The sequence below is a fragment of the Panthera uncia genome, chromosome D1, assembly GCF_023721935.1.
Source record: "Panthera uncia isolate 11264 chromosome D1, Puncia_PCG_1.0, whole genome shotgun sequence".
NCBI lineage: Eukaryota > Metazoa > Chordata > Mammalia > Carnivora > Felidae > Panthera > Panthera uncia.
The window spans coordinates 21497520-21520006 of NC_064808.1; the positions used below are offsets into that span (position 1 = coordinate 21497520).

General features: G+C 37.4%; 2 pseudogenes; both read right to left on the reverse strand.

The window, feature by feature from the left end:
- Positions 1-3083: 3083 nt before the first annotated feature.
- On the reverse strand, positions 3084-4031 carry LOC125928892 (developmental pluripotency-associated protein 4-like; annotated as a pseudogene).
- Positions 4032-6377: 2346 nt separating this feature from the next.
- The window catches only part of LOC125928899 (profilin-1-like), a 31164-nt pseudogene continuing 15054 nt past the window's right edge, over positions 6378-22487 (reverse strand).

A 22487-nucleotide genomic window follows, 5' to 3' on the forward strand; every position in this document is an offset into this window, starting at 1 on the left:
TAATATGAGAGGGGAGGTAGGGAGTGTGTGTGTGTGAGAGACAGAGTGTGTATATCTTTAACGTCCAAAATATTTAGGAAAAACTTTTTTGATCCTGTCTTCTGTGCATGAGGGCTACCACACTGCCAAACTCCAGGGTGGGGACACTGTACTCTCAAGCAGTACCCAGGGTACTGGCAAACATGTGGCCTTGCCATGTATTTTTGAATGAGATGCAATTATTGGAACTGCTCCTAGAAGATCGTTTGTAATTGTTAAAACTGCATGTGTGTCAAATACATTTTCAGTGTTAAATTTAGCTCTGTCATTCTCAGAGGCATAAAATGCTGCACACCATACCCTTGTCACAGATACACGCTTATGGTTACATAATGGATAGACCATATATATCCTTGTGACTACAAGGATTAGATCATCGGGATGTTGGAACTATGGTCCAGGCTGGGATTTGCACAGCCATACTGCCTACTTGTTTTCTTCTTGATTAGTAAGTTTTACAGAATTTGTTTTTTAGGGGTTGCTAAGTGAATTGTTCCTTTTAAAAACAGTGCATCTTTAGGGAACTTGATGAAATGTTTCAAGAATTCATGGTAAAATCATATATAATACTTATTTGAGGTTCACCAATCACCTGCACTGAAAGGCATTATAAAACAGTTAAGCTTCTTTTGGTGATAAGAGATAAATAAAATATCTTAGCTCTCGGTTCCAAATGCACAACATGATATGAGCTGGAAAGGAAGGCAGACTCATTGCTTTCTTGCTCCAAATCTCTTCGTTGCTGGCTGCTGTGAAAGAAGTATGTTTTGAGCAGGCAGAAATTGACAGGAATACATAAGCTGTTTTGGCAAACATATTTGCATTTGGCCTTTTCCAGCTGATGCACCAAGAGGATGAAAGCCCCAAATAAATTAACAATCTTTTTTTTTTTTAATTTCCCACCTTAAAGTCAATGAAAATATAGGGCAAATTGAAAAAAGATTCAAAAATGAAAAGAAACAATGAGAAAAAGGGATATCTAGGAGAATGAAGAAAACATTAAAGCAAATTAATTTCCACCTGATATGCTGGAAAAATAATTTAACCCTTGTTTATTCAATGCTTACTATATGCTGGGCATTGAGCTGACAACTCAAATACACAGTTCTTGTTCTAATGAAGAGTCTAAGTCACATTAACAAGCACTTATAATGTTATGAATCCTGTATTAATTGTATGAACAAAAAACTAGAAGCACATAGAAGCCAGTTAGTCTCTACTCTCCTCTGCTTTGCTGTGTATCTTTCATTGAGCAAGACATTTCTTTCTTTTTTTTTTTCCTAGTTGTTAATGTTTATTGAGGATTCTTGTCCAAATTTGTCTATATCATGATGATTACAAACTTTCAACTCTATGGCTCCTTCTAGTGCATTTTGGAAGGGGGAAAAAGTCTCATAATCTCAAAATCCATAATAAAACAATGTTGGAAACTGCCATGAAACACAAAAAAGTGAAAAACACATCTTTTCTTTTTAATCTTTTTTAAAAAATGTTTATTTTTGTGGGAAATAGAGCGTGAGTAAGGGAAGGGCAGAGAGAGAGAGAGAGAGAGAGACAGAATCTGAAGCAGGCTCCAGCCTCTGAGCTGTCAGCACAGAGCCCGAGGCGGTCTTGAAGCCACAAGTCGCGAGATCATGACCTGAGCCGAAGTTGGATGCTGAAGCGACTAAGCCACCCAGATGCCTCAAAACACATCTTTTCTAAGAGTCACAGAACTATGAATTCAGGAAGTACACAAAAAAGTAAAAATGAAGCCAACTTATCAAATTCTATGCTTTAAATGTATAGCTTTTTGTGTTGATCACACCTCATTTGAGTGGTTTAAAAAAACAAAAGAATCATGCCAAAGAAAATCATTGTTCTGGCTTAATTCTGAGTTAAGAATATTAACAATAATCTGCCCACAAGGCATGTGGTCTGCTATAAACAATAGATGATTTTATATATACATTTAAAAACCAAATACATAATATATTTCTGATTCAGAAGTAATCTTAAACATTTTTAAGTAGCAGAAACATACATAACAGTTACAAGTGGAAATAATACGGGCAAAGTGCCCTGTGTTTTTATCCCAGAGACACAGCACAGCAGTCTCAGGTTCTTAAGAAAACATCAAAAAATGTTTTTTATATTAACAGTATGTTTTGGGGAGTGGGGAAAGGATAACTGCTTTCCCTTTGGTTTAAAATACTCAACAGTTTAAGGGTGTCTGGATGGCTCAGTTGGTTAAGCATCTGACTCCTGATTTTGGCTCAGGTTATGGTCTCATGATTCGTCGGATCAAGCCCCACGTAGGAGTCCACACTGACAGCTGGGAGACTGCTTGGGATTTTCTCTCTCCTCTCTCTCTCTCTCTCTCTCTCTCTCTCTCAATAAATAAAGTAAAACATTAACAAATAAAATACTCAACAGCTTGAAGTCAGGAAACTGAGAAGGTAGCCGCCTCCCAAGAGAATCCCAAGAGAAGGGAGAGCCAACATGGAAACACAGCTGTTTTCCATTTCACCCCTGCCATGATGGTGGCAGCTCAGGCTCCCACTTCAATTTCAGAAGGGTAAACATTTGGTAGTATGAATGACCTTTTATTTTTATTAACTGGAATGAATAGTGATTGCTGTAATGCTTTTCCAATTTCAAACATAAGAACCTCTGTACCCCAACCCACGAAGCCTCAGGCCTTGTTGAGGGTCTGAGGATAACACCTGTAACCCACCAGCTTGTGTGTTCTGTAAGCAGGAAGCATGGGAGGTGTGGAGCAGCCTTCCATCCAGCTGTCAGTATACTATGGAGTTGATCATGGTTCCCTTCCCACCATTAATTATAATCACAGCATGGGGCACCTGGGTGGCTCAATCGGTTGAGCACCCAACTCTTGATTTCGGCTCATGTCGTGATCTCATGAACAGTGAGATCAAGCCTCACATTGGGCTCTGTGCTGACAGCAGGGAGCCCGCTTACGACTCTCTCTTTCCCTCTCTCTCTACTCCTCCCTTACGCCTGCATGCTCACTCTCAAAAATAAATAAAAATAAAAAATTATAATCACAGATGTACCTCTTTTCCTGGTATTATAATCTCATTGAGGCTTTTCATTAATACTTTATTCTTCTGAACACATTTGGGGTACAGCATATTGTCCTCCAGGTGTGGGGGGGGGGGGGGGGTAGAAAATTGCAGGCCAGAAGCCAGAAGAGAACACATACTCTCCCGTTTTTCAGGTACTCAGGCTTGTCCTGCATGAAATTGCAGGTGAACCCAACCCTCTGTGTCTTCAGGCAGACTTCTCCCAATGAAACTATCTGACACCATAGGCCTCCTGTGGCTATTCCATTGTCTCCATCTTCCCAGTCCTGGTTGCAGTTCTGGACCAGGAGGTAATCACAGCATCTGGGCCCAACATTGTCACAACAATGGTATGGATTCCCTTCAGGAGGTAGGCACCCCCGACCCTTAGGGGGAGCAGCCACTTCAGGGGTGTGCATTCCATCAGAAGATAACTTTTTTCCAGAACTTTCCAGGTACATTTCCCTCTTGTCTGTCTTTGGTCTTCTTTCTGACTGTGAGATTCCTGGCCTCCTTTGTGGTGATAGGAACGTTCTTATTTTGATCAGGGTAAGCATATTCACAGAGTTGCTTACGTGCATCTAATTTCCGGCCTTTGGTGCTCAGCTTTTGCTGTTGGCACCAGGCCCACAGGATGTCTCCACGAAGCAGGTTGGCTGGTGGAACTTCAGAAAGTACTGAAGGAATCAATACCTTCTTCCAAAGTCTTACTCCTCCATTGCCTTGTGCTGTATTTTCTGAACAGGAAGCTTTATCTTCCACAGATCTTTTTTGTTTGGTCCTATTCACTGAGATTCTTTGTAACTTTAGTTTACTAGAAGCCTGCTGTTTTTCTTTGGCTTCTCCTGACACAGGTTGGGATTTGCAAGTCAGATATTCTTCCCCTGACTTCTTCATGGAGTTTTTTATGCCCTTTGCTCTCTCCATATCCAAAGAGAAGTCAAGGGTGACAAAAAAAAAAAAAAATTCTTACTTCTGAAATGTGAGCAACACATTTCTTATCCCTGTCCAACTGAATGATGACTAGAAGACAATGTAAAGCTCCCTCCATCTCTCAGTTTAGTGGAGTGAGAAACTTATCTCTGTTCTGTACTCTAAGGAAGATATACAGAATAGAATCATCAAATTAAGCACCCACAGTGGTCAGCAAGAAAATAAATAGAATGGGTATACATCTGTGGGATATTCTAGGAACTCTGTTCAAATGGAGAATGTATGTTCCTTCGGAATGCATTCAAACTAAACAACAATGACAACAAAAAGAACTCCTACAGTCAAGAAGTGAGAGATAAACATGTACCAAAACAAAGAAGCAAAAAAGGACAGTTATTAACTAAGTCTCACGTGAATCTTACAGAATAATGTAGGAAGAGACACAACTGACTGAATAGTCAAAAAAGGTGTCAGAGAGGAGATGGATCTTTGTTCAGCTTTGACAGATTAGTATTTAGAAGGTTCTAGAGGAACAGGGGATATTTTGATGTGAAAACCATGACTGATAATGTGCACTAACTCAGAGATTGGAATATTCAGGGTTTTTTTCAGACGAGTTTGAGTAGATTGGACAAGAAGGCCCAGAAAAAGCAGCTTGCAATGAGTTAAAAATATCGATTACGTTGAGATTTTATTGAAACTATCAATATAAACCTTAAATTATTAGGAAATGTTGAGGAGGTAGGAGCTGGAAGTAATGTAGTTTTATAAAAGTGACAGCTTGGATATAAAAATGTATTATTTGTCCAGACATTCTCTTTATATTAAATTAAATATTGAATTAACCATATTTAAAAAAATCAAAGCCAGTTAGAGAGATTTAGTGTTTATTATTCTGTACATGGCTATTACAGGCACAAGAGGGCTTGAGCTACAGTAGAAAATTATTTAGCATGGCTTGAAGAAAGTTCTGCCTCAAAGAAAGGAGCTGGAGTAGAAATAGTTGGAGCTGATTTTAGATCTCCAAATATATGACTTTTGTCCTTTAACATGAAAATACATATTATATATGCATAGGCTATATTTCTTCCATGTATAATGGGGATTTCCAACTTCTAAAATTAAAAGTTAGAAATGGGCCATAGATGTGCATTTAAAAAGGTAGAATTATGTACAGTAATACTGACATATAAAATTTCTTCCACTAAAATGATCTCTTGTTAAAGGCTTTGTGAAAGAGATTATAAAGATGCACTTAGAAATCTTTGTTAAAGGAAAAACTAAAAATTCACAAATAACTTTCTTGGTCATATTTCAAATCTTAGTTTGTCAAAAGAACTTATTCAGCAAATTGGCCTCCAACCCTGAAAGAGCTGCCAAACTCACCATATATAATCTATATGAAAGAAAATTATATTTTTAAAAATTACATTCCTCCTTTTCTATTCCAGGCTCAGAAGTGAAAGTATAAATAGTCTCACATATACTGATTTATTAAGATCCAGATGTGGTTTTCTTTCCAACCTGGTCGATGCTGTCCACGATTAAATGAAAAACAAATAAATTATATTAATTAGGAATGAAAACTAATTGAAGGGATACACGAGAATCTAAAAATGTAATATCAAGAGCAAATACTCGCAGAGGTTCAATTTAATTGAAGACTTAAAAGCCAAGCAATGAATCTATTCTGAGTGTTGGCTGCTCTGCTCGATCTCTACCGTTACCACCTGGTCCGCGCATCAGTTTAGCATCCTCACCTGGACTATGCAGATAGCTCCCTAATGGTCTGAAGGCTGCCTTCCTTGTTCTTCTATGATCCATCTCCTACACAGCTGCCTCTCGGTGCTCCCGCCACAGGAACTTCTTTCCGTTACTGAAACATGTGAATCTCCTTTGGGTGAAGGGCCTGCTGTTCCTCTGCTGGGGGGCTCTGCTACCTGCTCATAGCCTCGGTTGCTTTTTGTCATCTGGTCTCTGCTCATAGATCACCACCTCTGCAAGTCATATTTGCATACTTAAATTGCTCCTAACCCAACTCACACTCACATTGTTCATAATCTTCATAAGACTTATTTTTTTTTTTCGTAGACTCATTTTTATTCAGGGGAAAAAAAAAAACAAAAAACAGAAAAGTTTTCCAACCACACACAGGAGGGGTGAGGGGAGGGGGAGGTGTCTGTGCATCCAGCCCCAGCCCCAGCCCCTAGCCCACGCGGTTTTGGCAGCAATAACGGATGTGGGGTAATGCCCCCTGCCAAATAAAAATGATGTATGTGCTGCATGGGAAGGAGACGGGTGGAAAACCAGTGGGGAGTAGTTGGGGAAAGGGACAGAGAGGTCAGCACTGGGAACATGGCAGGTGGGAGGCCATTTCATAACATTTCTTGTTGATCACACCACAGGGGACACCTTCTTTGCCCATCAGCACGACTGGCGTCTTGGCAGTCGTGGTGATAGTGGCTCTGAAAGTGAGAGCTCCACCAGCCCTTCCGGTAGGAAGATCCGCGGTAAATTCCCCGTTCTGCAGCAGCGAGTCCTGGATAACAATATTTTTGGCCCCCAAGTGTCAGCTCATTCACGAAGAAAAGACCTGTCTTTTCCAACTAGGACACCAACCTCAGCTGGCATGATGCTGATCACGGTTTTCCCTGGGACTGAGGGCAGATAGAAGGCGAGTCCGTATAGCACACAATGGCCGCATCCTGGCAGGTGCCGGCTGCCCTGAGGTTGTGGGGGGAAGATGTTCCACCCGGTGGGGGCGCTGCTGCTGGGGCCGCGGGCTACAGGCAGCGGAGGCGGACCGCTTGGGGCACGCATCTCGGCTCTGCCAGCAGATGTAATTTTTTATGTCTATTTTCCCTTGAGTGAATTATAAGCTCCATGAGGGCAGGGTTTTCTCTGTATTATTTACTACTATGGTTCCAGGGTCTACAAAGGTACTGGCATGTAATAGACTCTCAACACTTTCCAAATAAAGGAACAAGCTTTTTCAGGACCATCTTAGAAAAGTGAGTATTTTTGTAAGATTTAAATAGTTCACTGATTCTGAATACTGTTAATCAAATTTTTAAATTTGGAAGATACAAAGCACAACTGGGGCTGTCTTTCATCACTTCTTTTGACCTTAGAGTGTGCAGAAGCATAAAAAAATATTAATAATGGTGATTATCATTAACACATTAAATGACTTAAACATAATTGCAGTGTTATGAATAGGTTTAAATAAGAATTAAATCATTTTTTCATGTTTTAAATATCTCTGTTAATAAAATCCTGGTAACTATGAAAAAAGTAAAATGCTCTCTTTCATTCTTTTTTTCTAATTTATGTTTGTATAATTAAATGTTACTTTCCTATTTGTATGCTAAGTTTTATTTGGGTGTAAAATATAGTGACCCTGCTTCATTTGATTACATATTTCCTACTTAACCTATTTTAGAAAATCCATTCTAAATGACTTAAGAATATCTAATACAATGAATGTAATTAATATTTATTTGGTAAGTCAAAGAAATCTTTTTCAGGCACTTCTGAGAGAAAATCTCTACTCTTTTTTTTTTTATTAATGGTCTGTATTGGACAATTTGTTAAAAAACAGAAAGTGAATAGATACTTTTAGGAAGGTCAACAAGAACAGAAGACATGTATTAAGGCTACAGGGGATATAAAATATGTTTCTTTGAGTGAGACCTGGCAGTTTTAAATATTTGTATCCCCAAAACCCCAAACATTTATAGTCAAATGGATTATCTATGTGATGCTTGTAACTCTCTTCATTTTTCAAGTAGTTCACAATTTTAAACACTGTGATGAAATATTTCAAACACTAGCATTTTTAGAGCATAAAATGTAGAAATACAAATTATTTGTTGTGTCAGTGACTTTTCAATTTTCAAGACTGCAAATTCTCTCAAAGTTGGGGATGCTGGAACCTTGAGGATACTGTCACTACTCAATATCAGCATATATTCCATGTGTGTTCAGTAGAACTCCCTCTGCTTGTTTTTAATAAAACCTTTAGACAATCTCTCAAATGTCTACTTTGCATTTCATATGCTTCCTCAACGTTAGCTCATTAATCTAGACTTTCTGACAAGTTATAGACAAGTGACTCTATTATTCCCAGTACAAAAATCCACAGTGAAAAATTAGCATTAAGTTGCTTGCTATTGAAAGTTATAGAAACTATGATGATGTTAAATAATATTATGGATAATAAAGTTAGGGATGTAGACCAGATGCCATTTTTCCCTTTCCCCATCCTATACTAATATGATCAAAATGATCAAGATTTTACTTTCATAGGAACATTTCCTTTTACATGTAGAAAAGAAATGGAAAACTTTGAAAAGATAACTGAGCAAGTAGTTAAACAGGCATCCTTCTCTTCCTCTTTCCCATTCTCTCCCTCAAATCCTTTTTGCTTGTTTTTTTTTCATCAGCTTATTGACACTTATCTTTTTGAGAATCAGTATAATAGGATTAATTTGATTAAGAGTTGATACTGACTATTCACTAAATATATGACCTCAAACAACTTAGTCATTTTTATTATTTTTAAGTAATCTCTACACCCAGAGTGGGGCTAGAAACTACAACCCCGAGATCACATGCTCCACTGACTGAGCTAGTCAGACACCCTTACTTAATCTTCTGTGCTCCAGTTTATCATCTATAAAATGAGGACAACACTAGTTATCTCTTAATTAAATTCTAGTATAAATCAAATGGATTAACACATTCAAGTTTTCATAATCATGCCCAGCACATAGTGAGTGTTCAATAATTGCTAATAATTGAAGCTAGAAATAGTGGTATTGGTAGTAACAGTAGTAATAATAAGCAGTAATAATAAGTACTAGTAGTAGAAGCGGTGGATGCCTACTATGTTTAAGAATTGTGCTAGTTACTCTACGTATAGTGGCAAATCAAGCAAACAAGACAATTCTTGTGTCAGTCTAGATATTTTCTGGTAACCTGTCTTCAGTTTCCTTAATTCTCTCTTCAGCTGTGTCCCTTTGATTATCATATCCACTTAACTTGTTCTTAGCTTTCTATCTTGGATTTTCCAGTTACATGCTTTTAACTTTTTCCTCATAGATTGTCATTCTCTGCCAAAATTCTCCTTCTCATTGTCTGTTTTATTGAACATTTTAGTCACACTTGTTTTAATATTCCCACTTAATAACTCCAAACTGCTGGGATAATTGTCATTAAGTACTGGAAAATTTTAATAAAATTTTATAAAGATTATTAGAAGTTCTATATCATGTTATCTTTCTCTAGAAGGGAAAAACTTCCAGTTTTTGAACTCCTCTAGGCCTGGCTTGTTTTATGAGGCCTTTCTATCTTAGCAGGTGTGATGCCCAATTTCTGTCTCTGCAGTCTAGTGGAACCACTAGAAAAGATTCATCTTTTCAGTCCCCTCTCCACATTTGGAACAAACAGATGCATCTAGAGGGAAAAAGGAGTTAAGTGCCATGCTCCTCTCTCTGTGTTTCCCTCCTACCTACCCTCTCAGATTTTGATTGTATGGCGAACCCTCAGACTCCTTAGAATAGTTAAGTTGTTGGTATTGGTCTGATACAATCTCACTCAACACATTCAGAAACATAAGTGATTTCTAAAAAAGTTGGTAAACTTCATATATTTTTAAATTTTATTTTTTTTAATTTACATCCAAATTAGTTAGCATATAGTGCAACAATGATTTCAGGAGTATATTCCTTAATGCCCCTTACCTATTTGGCTCTTCCCCCCCTCCCATACCCCCTCCAGTAACCCTCTGTTCTCCATATTTATGAGTCTCTTATGCTTTGTCCCCCTCCCTGTTTTTATATTATTTTTGTTTCCCTTCCCTTATGTTTGAACATCTGTTTTGTCTCTTAAACTCCTAGTATTAGTGAATTCATATGATATTTGTCTTTCTCTAATTTCACTGAGCATAATACCCTCTAGTTCCATCCACGTAGTTGCAAATGGCAAGATTTCTGAGTAATACTCCACTGTATATATATATATATATATATATATATATATATATACCCACACCTTCTTTACCCATTCATCCATCGATGGACATTTGGGCTCTTTCCATACTTTGGTTATTGCTGATAGTGCTTCTATAAACATTGGGGTGCATGTGTCCTTTTGAAACAGCACACCTGTATCCTTTGGATAAATACCTAGTAATTCAATTGCTGGGTCATAGGGTAATTCTATTTTTAGTTTTTTTTGAGGACCCTACATACTGTTTTCCAGAGTGGCTGCACCAGTTTACATTTCCAGGGAAACTTCATATTTTTAAGAATGAGAAAATTAAAATAGTAAAATTATTTCCACTAAAAGTGTCTGAGAATTCCTTATGTAAGAGTGAAACTTAGATTTACACAAAAACTGCCTTTATTATCAAAGATGGAGTGTATGAATTCAAATGAGTAAAGTATTTGAGACAGCTTATGACCAAGCCTATAATTATCCTCTTGGGGGAAATCAACTTTTTCAGTCTTAATTTCTCTATGAATTACGATTATTTGATAAATGAGAAAAACACTGTGCTCCCCAGAAGGAGGGTGCAATATAAAACAAAGCATCTATCTAAAGGATTGCTATATTGGGCAATATGAAAACTTATGGTGATACAAATGTAAAATGATTCTATATTATTGGTCTGTGCCACCAATTGTGATATGTAAAATCTCTGTGCCCTCAGTATGCAATCACGTTTTTCAGATCTAATGACTTTCTGTGCAATTTTAATTATTTAGGAGTCCTAATTAACTCAGTTATCCCTCCATTTCATATCTGTTTTAATTATATTTCTTTTCTTCTTTCATGGTTTGGAAAGGTAGTGGTCTTGTTCACTCCTTTCATCCTTCTTTTGGTTCTAGGTTCTCAGATACTGGTGCCATAAAGCAGAATTTTTGGCAAAGTGTCATTGTCAATATCCTTTGTGTAGCAGGCATTCAAAAGCTACTTCTGTCAGTGGGTACATGCACTGCTAAAACCCACTACATGATTCTCTGACTGGAGACATCTAGCTCAGTATGAACCTCTTCGCCAGCCTCTTACTTTGACTCTCATCATTTGATGCATATTCCACGCTTCTTACTCTGTCAGCTCACATCAAATGGATCAAGTGGGTTGAGGCAACAGCAAGGCGTATCGATTACAGCTATATTCTGCAATTGCACTTCACCCATACAAAATTTCACCCTTGTCACCTCCTGTTGGGAGAGGAGTGTGTGTGCAGGTTGTTCACTGACATCCCTTCTTTACATCTGGCCATCTCTGTCTAAATCTTTTTGCTGCTAAATAAGCACAGGAAACAGGTTAGCACGTCTGCATTAGTGAATGTTCAAATTAACGACACCAGTTTCCCCTTTTTGCAAATACTTCCAATTCCTATCGGTGGCTCTTGGAAGCCTTCTCACTTTGGCTTTAGGGTAAGGCATCTCCCATGGGGATCAGGAAGGAAAACACACAGCTCTCCATTTGGCACAAGTCCCACCGTTCTCCTTTTTTTTTCCTTCTCCCCTGTCATTTGCTTATTCAGGTGGCCAAAAAGGGTGTGGAAAAATTAAGTTGATATCTAAGTATACCAAAGCCTGTTCAATCATTTTTTAGTAAGTTCTTAAAAAGTTATGATCCCAATTCTTTGCAGCTTTCTTTAAAATACAGGTTGCAGGGCACCTGGGTGACTCAGTGGTTAAGTGTCCGACTCTTGATTTCGGCTCAGATCATGATCTCATGGTCATGAGATTGAGCCCCGCATCAGGCATAGAGCCTGCTTAAAATTCTCTCTCTTCCCTCCCTCTGTACCTTCCCTGCTCACTCACATGTGCTCTCTCCTTCTCTAAAACAAACAAATAAAATAAAATAACATAAAATAAAATAAAATAAAATAAAATAAAATAAAATAAAATACAGGTTGTATTTACATACTCCTCAGCTTCTCAATTTTGTGTCTCATACATATTGGGCTGCCATCTTAGGCGTGGCATCAGCGAGAATGGGGGTGTGTAGATTATATAGAAATTTATAGGCTAGTCTATGTACTTTGCCATTTAGAGTGAGACAGGAAGCCACCTGAGGTTGTGAGTAAAGATGCATCATGATTTGACTTCCTTTTAAAGGTTTTCCTTTTTAAATGGCTGCCATATTAGGAATAGACTACAGAGAAGCAAGAACAGAGCCAGAAGGGGCAGTAGGAGCTAATACAATAATCTTTACTCATCACTCTCATTTTGTCAAGGAGGAAAATGTGAGAAGCTCTGTAATAGGTCATGTCTCAGGTTCAGTTGGCCAAGATTGAGTTATTTGCTGACTCTCAAGCTGCAAGCACATCCAGGAAAGGAAGTATCATTTTCAGTGAGTATTATAGGGGATAGGCTCCTCTGGCCAGAAAAATGGGAGGAATGGCTGTTGATTGGGTAATCGATAATGTTTTTCATGGTGGACTAAGAGCATTAAAATGTTTTGAAGCTTTTAATGAGAATATTACATTGATAAAGTTTTATTTTAGAATAGCTTTTCTAAATACTTAGAAAATAAACCAAAGAAGAGGAAGACTAGAAGCATGGAATCTAATTAGATGTTATTTCCATAATCAAGATAAGACATGGTAGTCTATGATAGTGACCTGGGAATGATTGATGGTGAGAAGCGAGGGTAATGGAGAGGAGGCATCAATGGTGTGCTCAGACTAGATAGTGCTGCCATTCTTTGAAATCTATACTTTTTAAAAAAGGGGATTGCGTTTAGGAACAAAATTAGTTTATTTTTGGATATGCTGTGTTTAAGATGTGTTTGAAAAAATCTAAACAATTATGTACAGTAGACAGAGTCTGAATGATAGGAAATATATCAAAGCTTAAACTATATATTTTAAGATTACACACACATGATTATGTTCAAAGTATAAAGAAAACATTAATTCAGAAAAAAATGGGATTAGAGCAAGATGATCTTCTGAACATATACTTTTATTCTCTCCTGCTCTGCATACAATGAGATGAGAGTGAGAGAGAGAGAGAGAGAGAGAGATAAATAGCAGATAGAAATTTAAAATAATAACATTTGAAGGAGAAATATTAACAATGGGCTTGAAATGTTTAGTCTCAGAATATAAAGGATATATACAATATAATCTTCAGAAGTAAAGTGAGAAGAAACCACAATGTCAAAACACGTGAGAGAAAATATTGCTGCAGAATTAGAATTCCAGGAGTCAATCTGAGAATTTCTCCTTGAGAGGAGAAAGTATAAAATTATTGTCTCTAAAACTAGAAAAGGGAATCGCCAATGAAAACAAGTATTATTGACAGGCTCCTGTGATCATGCATGCCAAATTTGTAGTTATAAATTTAAAGGGAGGCAAATCAGTTTCAGTCCTTATTTCTGGAAGTTAGGTGAAGTTTTGCATGTAATCACAGTTGGGATTTTGCCAAATGAGAAACCCAGAGGAATAGTGGGTTATGTATCTTGATTATATTGAGCAAGAAATTATGGTGATGGATAAAGGAATATAAGTTGTGTACAAGAGTGCATATCAGACCACAGATTGGGTATGCTGGTAAACACTTTAAAAAGTGATAAATTTAATGGATTGTTCAATTCAGGGAAAGAAAAGAATTGTTGAAATGTATGCAAAGTCAGTGAGTTGAAATGTTGGAAGATTAGGGGCTCCTGGGTGGCTTGGTTAAGTGTCAGACTTTGGCTCAGGTCATGATGTCGCGGTTTGCGAGTTCCAGACCCACGTCAGGCTCTGTGCTGACAGCTAGCTCAGAGCCCAGAGCCTGTCTTTGGATTCTGTGTCTCCCTCTCTCTCTGTCCCTCCCCTGCTCTCTCTCTCTCTCAAAAAAAAAAATAAAACATAAAATTTTTTTTTAAATGTTAGAAGGTTGTAGTAAGAGAGGATATTTTATTTATTAAAATTTTTTTTAATGTTTATTCATTTTTGAGAGACCAGAGAGACAGAGCATGAATGGGGGAAGGGCAGAGAGAGAGACACACACACAACCCAAAGCAGGATCCAGGTTCTGAGCTGTCAGCACAGAGCCCAATGTGGGCTCAAACTCCCAAACCGTGAGATCATGACCTGAGCTGAAGCTGGATGCTTAACCTACTGAGCCACCCAGGCACCCCAAGAGACGATACTTTAAATCAAGATTTGAGATGTCATATATTTATTGGAAGTAAAAAAAAATCTAGAAATTACTATGAGATGAAGTGGATAGACAGGCAAGAGGAAAAATGTATATCAAATAAATTTTAAATAAGGATGACAAGATCTGAAAGCCCCAGTGACATGAACCTTCAACCTACTAAATGCTGAAGACCATATAATAAGCAACAATTACAGGTAAAGAGGAGAATGATTCAGGTGTTAATACTTAAGTGAATGATTTCTATTGAGTACAAAATTTCGAAATGTTATGTAGTATAGTCAGATAACGTGAATTTCAAAATAGTTGGGAATTAAGGGAGTGTTATGAATTACATGACTGTGTGTCCCCTTCAATTCTTCTGTTGAAGCCCTAACTCCGAGTGTGAAGGTATGTGGAGGCTGGGTCTTTAGAAGTTAATTGGGGTTAGATGAGGTCATGTGTAGGGTGCCCTCATGATGAGTTTAGTGCCCTATAAGAAGAGACATGAGAGTTCTCTGTCTCCTGTGCACAAAAAACAAAAACAAAAACAAAAACAAAAAACGTAGTGTGAGCACACAGTGGGATAGCAGCTACCGGAAATCAAAGAAGAGAGCCCTCACCAAGAAATGGCACCTTCATTTTTGACTTCCAAGCCTTAAGAACTGTGAGAAATACATGTCAGTTGTTTAAGTCACCTAGTCTGTGATGTTAAGCCATAGCAGCCCAAGCTTATTAAGACGGGGAGTGATGAGAACTCATTCGGAGCCAGGAATGAGAGCAAATAGAATACTCCTCCACCTTCAGCCCCAGCCCCATGGCAAGTATGTAGTGTGAGAGAAAGGAGTAGTCACCCTTAAGAGAGCTTCGGGGCTTTGTCACTCCAATTTACAGAGAGGTGTTGTGGGAAAGAATGTTTGGAGTGGAGGCTTACAGTGTAGAAGATCTGTTTTAGACCACATGTATTAGAGGGCATGGGAGAAGGGCTCTAGGAGTTGGGGAAGTCTGAGATTAGGAGATGTACACAGGGGACAGAAATCCAGCTGACAGCTTAGAGAGTTGGGTCAGAACTGAGGTAAAGAAGTGTGACAAGAATATCTTCATTGTCTTTTAATTAAGCATGGATAATTGATTCTAATCACAATCTCCTGCAGACTGGCTTCAGTGGTGAGTCTTCTGGGGTTACAGGTGGCTCAAGCGCTGGTCATCTTGGAGGACATGTAGTTCTGTCAGCATCCCTCACACGCCACCGAGTGTGACGGCAGAGTTGGGAAATGGGTGGTTGCACCACAGCACGAGACCTCACTGGTGTCACATCACCCCTAGAACATCTGGAACTTTGGAGGCTGTCTCTAAATATATATTCGGGCTGATACTTTCACACTAGCATTCTGTATGTTTAGTGCTAATGACTGTCTTAAATATGTGTCCGGCTTTGGGGTTTTTTCCTAACGTGCCTATTAGTAAAGTGGTATTTGCTTTTGATAAAATTTTATATAAACCTAATTTTTCTCACAGCAGTTGTTTGAAACTCCTTTCAAATTTAAAATTATACATATATATATATATATTTTTTTTGGGGGGTGCTATGTATAAATACTTCATGAGGACATTTGTATAAACATTTTGGTGACAAATACATGAACACAAATAGATGTACTAAAGATGTTATTTCATAAAAATCATGTGAAATATATGTAATAAGTAAAATAATATGAATTTGTGACATATAATAATAAGAAAAGCTAACATTTATTGAGCTCAAGGTATAAGCTAGGTGCAATCCTCAGACTCTTACCTGTGTTATCTGATGTCCATAATGACACTATAAAGTAAGTACCTTTATCAACTGCGTTTTTACATGAGGACATGGAGGCACAAAGAGGTTAGAGAATTTACACAAGAACACTCACACATTATGGGGAGAAGTCAAGATTTAAACCTTGACCCCAGACCGAACGCTGAAACATACACATATATGCACACTTATATTCCCGTATACTTATATCATATATACGTGCATATATATTTATATATCACATATATAAATAAATTATATATTTACATATCATATATAAAAATAAATTATATATTTATCTGCTGCATATATAAATTAAGTAGGTCCCATGCCATTTGAAAGGATTGAAGCACCAGGACAGTTCAGGAAAGAGGTGATTACTGCCGAAAGAAAGGATGAGAAACAGGAGGAATTAACAAGCTAGAGTTGAGGTGAACTATGAATATAGAGTATGAAGATTTCAAGTAGACGTGCCGACACGCACACGCACAGAAAGTGCATATTTACAGAATGGCAAGTAGCTTCACTTTATTGAAGAGCTTGTGTGTATGCAAAAGAGGTTAACAGTCAACAGGAATGGAATGATAAATTGGGACAGCATTACTGAAGATTTGCATTATCTGCTCTTTTCCTGGCCTAATGTATAGTGGAGAAATGGAGATATCTGACCAGAGAAGTTTTGTTTTGATAATGGCCGTATTTTGGAAAGACTAATCTGGAAGAGGTTAATGATATCAATCAGCACAAGAATTGCTCAGTTCTAAAATCACCACAGGCATTTCTATAATAAATAATGAAAAAAAGGAGGAAGGATCTTTTCATACTTTGCTATAACTTAACCAGTAACTTCTGTAGCTTTAATTTTACAGCTATATGACCTTAGTTGGAAATTATTAACCTAACATTTCAAACCCTTAAAACTTCTGGCAAGAAGTTAAAGACAAAAATTAAACCTGAACTAACATTAAATTTTAATGTACTAAATAAATAAAATATTCTTAGAATGAATTCCTCAGTTCAATTTTTCCCATAATTTTCATTCTCTCTCTTTCTCTGTACTTCCATGAGGCTTATAATATGTGATAAATGTCACTTTTCTTGTATTCTAAAAGGAAAGAGGCAGAGATTAGAAAAATAACATGAAACTCAATATACCTGTTTCTTTCATCATTTGTTTAAATAACTGTTTAACAGACCCAACATAATAAGACTAACAGCCACATTCTGCAAGGTGTTCTGCAAGGACACCTAAAGATCTTTCCAACCAAAATTGGTCATCGATGGTTACAGTTACCCCTATATCCACCCACCATCTTTGAAAGTTTTAACTAAAACTTTTACGTTTTCTCATTTGAATGATTAACACATAAGAAATGAGATATTTCTACATTATTGACAAATCCCAAATAGAACAATAACTTTGTGATGCAAAGATTCATGACATTAATACTTTTATATAATTTGTTCTATTATATTTTAGGTAACTCAACATCTTCTGAGAATATACTGACCTCAGAAAATGTATAATAATTTTCAAAATCTTTCATAGTTAAGAATTAATAACGGCTTGAAAAGTACTTGCAAGTAAAGTCACTTTTCTTGAAGGAAGATAAAAACCCACCACAGGTCAGCAGAACTGAATATTTCTTTTTCTCTCATTAGTGAGAAAGCTTTTATCTTTGGTCCATTTATTATCCACAAACTTCTTCAGATTGCTCCTGCAGTTCGAGCTATTTTTATAATGGAAATTACTCCCAGGAAGCTGTACCTTTATTTATTATTATTTTTTTAGGAAGCTGTACCTTTAAAATAATCTTGACAAACCAAAATAATTTGCTTTGTAATACTCTATTATTAGATAAGCACAGAGCATAACAGAAAAAGTTGAAGAATTTGTAGAAAAACAAATAAAAGTGGCAGATCTTGGCCAGACAACTGAACCATATACACTCTCTCATCCACTTCTCTATTTGGGATGAAGGCAACATGACATTCATTGTGCCTAACGTTGCTGTGGTTAAACATGCAATTTGAAAGTAAGAACACATTATAAATAGGGCTAAACAAAACCCCCCTCCTTCATGTAGGAGGGGTAATTAGGCATATGCCGCAGACAACTCTGAAAGCCCCAAAGAGGGATTTTCTTCCCAGTAATCTAAAATTGTCAAATATATTTTTAAATGAAATGTTTTCCTGCGTTCTTTGTTTTAAAATTCAGAAAGTTGTTTGCATATATCAAGCCCAAATATCTAAATGTGTTGAAAATGATCTTTGCAGTATCTAAAAACATTTGTTTTTTAAAGCAAACAGAACATGTATTTAAAATCAATCAGTTATTTCTCTCTCTCTCTTTTTTTTTTTTTTGGTCTTTTTCTAGATATAAAAATTAAATTAGTGTCTTCCCCATTCAATAACCTTCAGCTGGAGCAGGGCATTTCTATACCAGTGTCAGGACTCTTTTTGGCACGAAGTAACTGTGTGGTTTTAATAATGAAGCCTAAGTTTTTTGCCTGTTTTTCTGAACTATTTCATAACCTCTTATGAGAGGAATTCATAAATTCTTTCCAGACTGCCAAGATATTTGATGTTGCCAATACTCGGGAAGTGCATTAGACACTTAGTTACCCGGGGTTAAGATTTCCTGCAAAACTGGCGAGTCAACTAAGACCCAATCTCTATGGAGATTCACCAGCCATCATCCAATCTCCTTTTTCTTTCCTTCCCCACCACCCCCCACCCAAACTACATGCCTTATTCTCGAAGAGACTCTTGACTCTTGCTCCAGACTTAATGATGCTGCTGTAATAATCTTAATGCACTTGTCTTGAAATATTTTCTCCCACAGTAGATTACGGACAATAAGTCAGAAGAATTGATGGGAAGCTAAATTTAGTCCTAAAGATCCTAGGCGGGGGAGGTGAAGTGGGTGACAATGTGACCAAAGGTACCAAAAAGCAGAGACTCTACCACAGCAGGTCCTCACTCCCCTCGCCTCTCACGGGGTCACTACATGACACTCCGTTTAGTCACTTGTGTTTCTCCCAAGTGAGAAGTCATTAAGAAAAAAAGCTAAATTTGGTTCCATATATTATGTTTAAAGAGCCATGGCTGTGTGTCAAATATTAGATGAGTATCTCTGAGGAGGGAAATGGGCTACTTTTTCTTTCAAACTGCCTGGCTTAAACGTGTTTTAAAGGAACTGCTGTCCTGGTAAAAGCTCGTCTCCCAAAAAAAGAAATGGAAAGCAGAGTTTGGGTTGAGGACACCATGTATTCAAAACCGAGATTGGAATGATTTATCACTAACTGTGCTAAGCAACCAGTAGATGCTTCCACTTGGAAAACGGTTTTAGTATACATTGATGTCATTTGGTGGTCACAACTCTGTAAATCGTTATGTCCGGATTTTACACACAAGGAAACTGAAGATCACAGAGGTGAAGGGAATCATCCCAAGTCACAGAGCTGATAGATGTCAGAACGTGACCATAGACACATTGTCATAAAAGTACATTTGTTACAGCTTCCTTCAAAACCTGCCACTTCCCATTTTCCCAGATATTATACATATCAGTATGAATATCTGTCATATTATAGACTAGATAAAATTCAGCAATTTGATGAAAGTCACGGCTTACTACAGCAAATCATGTTATTCTTTTGAATTCTAAAATGAAATTGAAAATACTTTCCCATGGGAAAAACAATCTGCACTATCCCGAGTTTCCAATTCTTACCGGAGAAGCCTTCATTTAAAAGTCCTAGTGCCCCAACTAAGGTAGTACAAGAGGGGCTTTTGCTGGTTTCCAGGAATATAAAAAACTGTTGCACTCCTTCCTTTTTCAAATGGCTTCAATGTCATGGTATATCCCCACAAGGAAAGCATAGCGGAACAATACAACTAAGTGGTTAGGAGTATTCTAGAACCAGATTCTCTAGGTACACATCCAGGCTTTCATTCCCTTAGGTTTGTGTCCTTGAGCAAATTACTTCCTCGCTCAGTGCCTCCTATTTTCTTCTGCAAATGGGGATAATAATATTACTTACCTCATAGTTTGTTGTGAAGAATAATTGAATGTAAGCTCATTTACATGAGGTTAGGAGCCTTGTGTAAAATGTACTTTTCAGGCTTCAAAACAACCCTAAGATATAGGCATTTTTAATCCTTATTTTAGAGATGAGATCACTGAGGCTTAGAAAGTTAATTAACTTTCCCAATGTCAAACAGGTGTGTGTGGCAGAGCAGGAAATGAAACACAAGTCTGATTATAAAGCGTCTGTTTAACCAGTATGATACATTTTAACCCGGAACTAGCTGATGTGTAAAATATCATATTCCCGAAAGTAGTGCATTATTTAATCAGTTCAGAAAACGTGGAATTCTATGAAATGAATTTTTCTTTTCCAAAAACTTGACATTCCACTGATTTCTTTAAATATATATATATATATATATATATATATATATTATTTTTAGTTTCTTTTTAAGGGGCATCATAGAGTTCAAGGTTAGGTGGTTTACCAAAGATAACAGGGTATGGCAATGGTTGTCTTCATCACATCATATTAGTTATTGTTTATGAACATCTATTATATTTCAGCACTTTTCATGCACTATGTCAAGAACTGCGACAACAACATAACATAAATACCTATGTTTGCAGATGGGAACACTGAGGCTTGTGTAGGTTAAGAAATGTACTTATATTCATATACAGAGTGGCAGACTTGTGAAATAAAATCAGATTTAGCTCCCAAACATGTACCTTTTCTACTATGCAAAATTGCCTCTTATCATAAATTTCTGCCAGCAAGAAGAACAATATCCTCACTATGCTCATGACTATCTAATGGTCATGTTTTCATTCATGGAAATAACACACCTAGTGGGCCTCCATATTCTTCTTCACTTATTTTTTTAAATATTTTTTAATGTTTAATTTTTGAGAGAGAGAGAAAGAAGGAGCGAGAGAATACAAGTGGGGGAAGGACAAAGAGACAGGGAAACACAGAATCTGAAGCAGGCTCCAGGCTCTGAGAGGTCAGCACAGAGCCGGAAGTGGGGCTTGAACTCAGGAACCATGAGATCATGATCCGGGCTGAAGTCCGACGCTTAGCTGACTGAGCCACCCACGCACCCCTTCTTCACTTATTTTAGACTCAATAATATTTTAGTTTAATTCCTTTATTTATTTATTATTGTTTGAACGAGGAGGACGAATTCCCATAACATTTGTCTTTGAAAGCAAAAGGGGCCTAATTTCCTGAGCTCTTGCAAACAGTGGGACTTAAAACCTAGAATTTTAAAAACCAGCATGCTCAGCTCTGGTAGAGCCCTGAGGGCATCAGGAAGGGAGTCCCCACCCTTAAAAGACAGCAAGACCAGGGCACTTGGGTGGCTCAGTCAGGTCAGCATCTGACTTCAGCTCAGGTTGTGACCTCACAGTTCGTGGGTTTGAACCTCACAGTTCATGGGTTTGAACCCCATGTGGGACTTTGTGCTGACAGCTCAGAGCCTAGAACCTGCTTCGGATTCTGTGTCTCTTTCTCTGTCTCTCTCTTTCTCTCTCTCTTTTTATTTATTGTTTAATTTACATCCAAGTTAGTTAGCATATAGGGTATCAATGATTTCAGGAGTAGATTCCTTAATGCCCCTTACCCATTGAAACCATTCCCCTCCCACAAACCCTCCAGTAACCCTCTGTTCTCTATATTTAAGAGTCTCTTCTGTTTTGTCCCCCTCCCTGTTTTTATATTATTTTTACTTCCCTTCCTCTATGTTCATCTGTTTTGTATCTTAAATTCCTCATATGAGTGAAATCGTATATTTGTCTTTCTCTGACTGACTCATTTCACTTAGCATAATAGCCTCTAGTTCCATCCACATAATCGCAAATGGCAAGATTTCATTCTTTTTGATCGCCAAGTAATATTCCATATATCACCTCTTCTTTATCCATTCATCTGCCAGTGGACATTTAGGCTCTTTCCATACTTTGTTTATTGTCGATAGCACTTCTATAAACATTGGAGTGCATCTGCCCCTTCAAAACAGCACACCTATATCCCTTGGATAAATACCTAGTAGTGCAATTGCTAGGACATAAGGTAGTTCTATTTTTAACTGTTTTCCAGAGTGACTGGACCAATTTTCATTCCCATAGTTTAATTCCTTTATTCCCACATCATCCATCCATCCATCCATCCATCCACCTCCATTTATCTTTTACTTTGCCCATCCGTTTAACAAATGATTATTGACCAACCTTCTCTGTGTTAGCACTCTACTTAGTATTTAGGAGGTAGATATTATTTCAATGTGTGTGTGTGTGTGTGTTTCCCTGATGGACCAGTTTTTATATAATCTGGATTCTCCTGAATATATTTTGCAAGCATAATTACTTTCTCTTCTGAGTTCTTTTGTTTCAGATTTTTCCTTTTACATGTGAAACGTTACAAACGTACATTCTGGTATATGATCTATTCACTTATTCTTTAAAGAAAT